Source organism: Gossypium arboreum, chromosome 6, assembly GCF_025698485.1.
Source record: "Gossypium arboreum isolate Shixiya-1 chromosome 6, ASM2569848v2, whole genome shotgun sequence".
Classification (NCBI taxonomy): Eukaryota; Viridiplantae; Streptophyta; class Magnoliopsida; order Malvales; family Malvaceae; genus Gossypium; species Gossypium arboreum.
Window position 1 is genome coordinate 91,620,790 of NC_069075.1, and position 5,334 is coordinate 91,626,123.

The 5,334-nt window shown below is 39.4% G+C and overlaps 1 long non-coding RNA gene across 1 annotated transcript; it reads right to left on the minus strand.

The window, feature by feature from the left end:
• Positions 1 to 315: 315 nt before the first annotated feature.
• LOC128294100 (uncharacterized) lies at positions 316 to 2,937 on the minus strand. Its single transcript, XR_008284357.1, has 2 exons — positions 2,587 to 2,937; positions 316 to 607 (listed from the first exon to the last, which is right to left on the minus strand). It is a non-coding gene; the product is annotated as an uncharacterized LOC128294100 (long non-coding RNA).
• Positions 2,938 to 5,334: the final 2,397 nt, after the last annotated feature.

Genomic DNA, 5,334 nt, shown 5'->3' on the forward strand with positions numbered 1-5,334 from the left:
CCAGCCCAGAAGTTATGGCCGGATCCGGCATGCCACATCAAAAACGTAAAAAAAAATTTCCTTTCTAAGTCCGTAAAATCGTACTTGATGTTCAAAGATTAATTCATTAAGGGTTAAAGTGAATGGAAGCTATGCACCGGGTAGGTAACCGGAAAAGAGGTGGTGAGTCCATCTGATCGCTTAATACCAAGCTCCTTCGGATCCAATCCTAGACATGCATACCGCCATTGCCACACCTTAATGTCATGGATATTTCTAGGAAAACCGATTTGATTAAGTCATTTTTAGGAAAAGTGATTAATTTTGGAAAAATACTTTCATTGCGGAAGCTTTGCTTGTTGTCGTGTTATTTTGAAATCAACTGTTGTTTTTGAAAACGCGCCCTAAAGCTATCCAGTTTCAACAGTTAAATATAAGTATTACCTATCTTAGTAATACATATTAAAACCATCAAAAATAATTAAGCGGCCTTATTACATTTAAAAGCCCAAAAACTTCAAATGTAAATAAAAGGATGTCCAGTTCACCAGAAGAAAATCAAACTTTCAGAACGGGTGGCCACTCCGAATTCCCTCACAGCTCCAAGCCCACTATGGTTGGGGATTTCCTGCGTGGATGAAAATAAAAGGGGTGAGTTTGGGGAAACTCAGTGTGTAAGGAAAACCCATTCAAAGTCCAAGTCAGCTCAAGCCCATTGGGCCTAAGCCCATTCAGGTAACAGTGGTACTGGGCCAGAGCCCTTTTCAGATTACAATAAACTGGGCCTTAGCCCCTTATTCAGATAACAGTATGGCCCATAGGCCCATTTCAAAATACATGCAACATCAATAACATATGCAAGCCCATTTGGGTAACAGTGATACTGGGCCAAAGCCCTTTTCAGATTACAATAAACTGGGCCTTAGCCCCTTATTCAGATAACAGTATGGCCCATAGGCCCATTTCAAAATACATGCAACATCAGTAAACATATGCAAGCCCATTTGGGGAGACTACTCAACCCACCAACCACTACACTCCACCCATTACAAACCATACACTCCATGTGGGAATAGCTCAACCCACCCATTTCAACACTCCACGATTGCGGCCTTGCTGCTCGATTATCAATAAATTGAGGCAAAGCCTCCAAGACGTGGACAAGCCACTTTCAGATACTTCCTCCATCAATATCCCGGTCCATGCATCGATAATAACAACATGACATGCGATAAATAACAACATCAAACATGCATTTAGGTCAATTTAACCTAGGGGTATTTCAAGTAATTTTGCACCTAGGGTATATATGATAATTTTCCATAAATAGGGTATTATAGTAAGTTAACGCTTTTAGGGTTTTCATGCATATTCCTATTTTTCACGTACTAACAAGAATCACGCATCGAGGGTTCTTACCGAATTGGGCCCGTTGGCTCATCATTCCAATTTTGGCCTATTAAGCCCAAAAATATCGAGGCACGTAAATCATGCACTTTGCGGTCCAAACATTGCAGCTTACCAAAACATTAATCGATTTACCTCACGAGCATTCGACACTCGCAAATCTACAAAATACCGATTTTCGACATTTACGCTTTTCGCTTTTGCCGATCTAGACTAAGAAAGAGGGTGTTAGTTACACACTGTTTGCTATGACGATATCTTGTGAGATCCACACACGAACCGCCTACAATTGGATTACTAACACGTTAATCTAACTATTCAAATACGAACTACGATTAAACCCTTACAATATTGACCAACCACACCTACAGATCATAGTAAGCTTATAAGAAATCAATAAGCAACTCATTAACAAATTTTTGTCAATGTTTACCACATAATCATAATTTCACTGCAAGCTGTCTTCCTGAGCAACAGTCACTAAATCATTTATAAATAGAGCTACGAAACTCCAAATCAAGTTCCGTTAATTTTCCTTGAAAATAGACTCATATATCTTCTATCCATAAAATTTTCAGAATTTTTGGTTTAGCCAATCAATACCAGATTTTTCTCAAAGTTTCCCATGTTTCACTGTTTGACTAATCTGACCACTCTTCATTACGAATCAAATTTCTCATTGTAAAGAATTCAAAATATGTTCTTGTTTATTTCATTAGAAACTAGACTCAATAAGCTTTAATTACATAATTTATTCAGCTTCTAATTCATCTCCCACAATTTATGGTGATTTTCCAAAGTCACGTTACTGCTGCTGTCCCAAGCAGATTTATTACCAAATCACTCTTTCATACACCTAACTTGCATGCATGTTATTTAAACATGTATATCACCAATCAATCATCACATATCTATGATTTTTACTTAAGCATAATCTCCATTTCATCATTTCAAAGCACAACATGTTAGCCGATTTTTCCCTTTAGCATGTAAGGCACATGCATGCTCATTTGTTTGGCTCAACTTCACATATCTTCCATTTTTCATCAAAAGAACATGAAACAACAACCATTTCCTTCATTTTAATTCATGACCAAATGCTCACAACACAACTAAAAATCAAAATATACTTCAAGAGTTAAGGTAGAATCAAGAAGAACTCATGAACCTCAAAATAGAAGCAAGGTACCAAGAACTTACCTTCAATTTTCCTCCTCCTAATGACCGAATACTCAAGAGCTTTCTCCTCTCCTTCTCTTCTCTAACTTTCAGCTATGATGAACAAAGATGGACAAAACTTTGTTCTTTTCACCCCTTTTTCTTTTAATAAAACTTCATATTTCATCCATTTAATTCTTTAATACAAAAGACATGATATTCTTATCATGAAACATTTACCTAACCCATTATCATGAAACATTTACCTAACCCATTATCATGGAACATTTACCTAACCTATTATCATGAAACATTTACCTAACCCATTATCATGGAACATTTACCTAACCTATTATCAATTTGTATCAATTTGTACCATAAATTATGGATATCAAGTGTACATTTTGTCTACAACAACATGATGGCTGGCCACTTCATGTAAAATGGGAGGTTTGTCATGCAAATCCTCCTATTTTGCACTCCTATTTATTTGGCCACTTCAATTTAGCCTATAGCATTTTCAAACATTTTCACATAAGTCCTATTTCATAATTTCACTCCCTTTTTCTTATGGAACAAAAATTAACTAAAATTGTCGGGTTCTATCTTAAGTTTGGGCTTTCTAGAGGCCCACTAACATAATTAAACCTATGCCAACATTCACAGAATTCCCGAAAATTGGGGCGTTACAACTCTACCCTCCTTAAAGAAATTTCGTCCTCGAAATTTACCTAATCCAAACAGATGAGGGTATTGTTGTTGCATCCTCTCTTCTGGCTCCCAAACTCAGAAGTTTCCCCTTCCTTAACTTGTTGAAAGCGAGCGACCAAAGACTCATCGTTCAACTGTTTTTCCTTAATCTGATCCACCCAGGTTGGCCTCACTTGCAACTCAGCCAGCAGACTTCCATCATCATATGAGACTCAGACGAGCAAACATTGCTCTCGGATCGAATCTGACTCTACGACTTAGAGCATCGGCTACCACATTAGCCTTGCTTGGGTGATACTCGATCGAACAGTCATAATCCTTAAGCAACTCAATCCATCTCCTTTGCCTAAGGTTCAGCTCCTTCTAAGTCAACAAATACTTAAGACTCTTATGGTCGATGTATATAATACACCTTTCTCCGTTACAAGTAATGTCTCCAAATCTTAAGTGCAAATATCATCTTGCCAACTCTAAATCATGAGTCAAATAGTTTCCCTCATGAGGCTTAAGCTATCGAGATGCATATCGACCACCTTACCCTCTTGCATTAACATGCGGTCCAAACCCACGTGTGATGCGTCCACGTGACACAGTAAAATCATTCCAGACTCATTTGAATTAACACAAGTGCTTGATCGAACTTTCTTCAACTTCTCAAAAGCTTCCTACTGTTTCTTAGTCCATACAAACGGTACTCCTTTTCTTAGGTGTTTTGTCAGAGGTGCTGCCATCACAGAAAAACCTTCCACAAACCTTCTGTAGTAGCCTACCAAACCCAGAAAACTCAGAATTTTCGATACTGATTTTGGTGGCTTCCATCCCAGAACTGCCTCAATTTTTCGAGGATCCACTCTAATTCCTTCAGCAGAAACCACATGACCTAGAAAAGCCACTTCTCGCAACCAAAATTCACACTTACTAAACTTTGCATACAGTTCCTTCTCTCTCAGCACTTGCAGCACAATACGTAGATGCTCCTCATGTTTCTCCTCGGTTTCCGAGTATACCAGAATATCATCGATGAAAACTACCACGAATCGGTCCAAGTAAGGTTGGAACACTCGATTCATTAGATCCATAAGCGGCAAGTGCGTTCAACCCAAGCGGCATAACCGAAACTCGTAATGACCATATCGAGTCACGAATCTTCGTCTTATGAATATCCACTTCCTTTACCCTTAAGCGATGGTATCCGGATCGAAGGTCAATCTTGGAAAATCTGAAGCTCCTCTAAGCTAGTCGAACAGATCATCAATCCTTGGCGGTGGATATTTATTCTTAATCGTCCGCTTGTTCAATGGCGATAATCAATCACACATCCGCATCGTACCATCCTTCTTTTCACGAATAGCACCGGTGCTCCCCATGGAGACACGCTTGGCCTAATAAAGCCCCTATCCAACAACTCTTGAATTTGAGCATTTAACTCTACTAAATCCTTGGTGCCATCCTATATGGTGCGATAGACACAGGCGCCATTCCAGGCAACAAGTCTATTCCAAACTCAACTTCTCGATTCGGAGGCAATCTTGGAAGCTCCTCCTGAAAAACATCTTGGAACTCCTTTACGATCCTAACCTTATCCCTTTGTCGGTCCCTCCTCTTCGGTGACTTACAAATACTAATTAGGCCTTACAACCTTTCCGAATCCACTTTTCGGCTCTTAATGCCTACACCACATTGGACAAATAATCCCTTCTCTCACCTATCACCATAACCTCCTCATACTTTGTAGTTCTTAACACCATTCGTTTAGCAGCACAATCCAGAATCACCTTATGCTTAACAAGCCAATCCATTCCCAGAATGAGGTCAAACTCTCCGAACGGTAACTCAATCAGATCTCCAGGAAAAACCTTGCCTTGAGTTTCTAAGGGTACATTCCTATACAGTTTGTCTACCCTAACCGAGTGACCCAATGGGACTTAGTACAGATACCCCACTCACAATCTCCTCAGAGCAGTCCAAGTCGTCCATAATCCGTTCTGTGGCCTCCAACCAATATTCCGCCACATTCGAGGCTATACCAGAGACGCCCTTAAAGATCTCTGTTCTGTTAGTCCCGAAGTCATTCAGAAA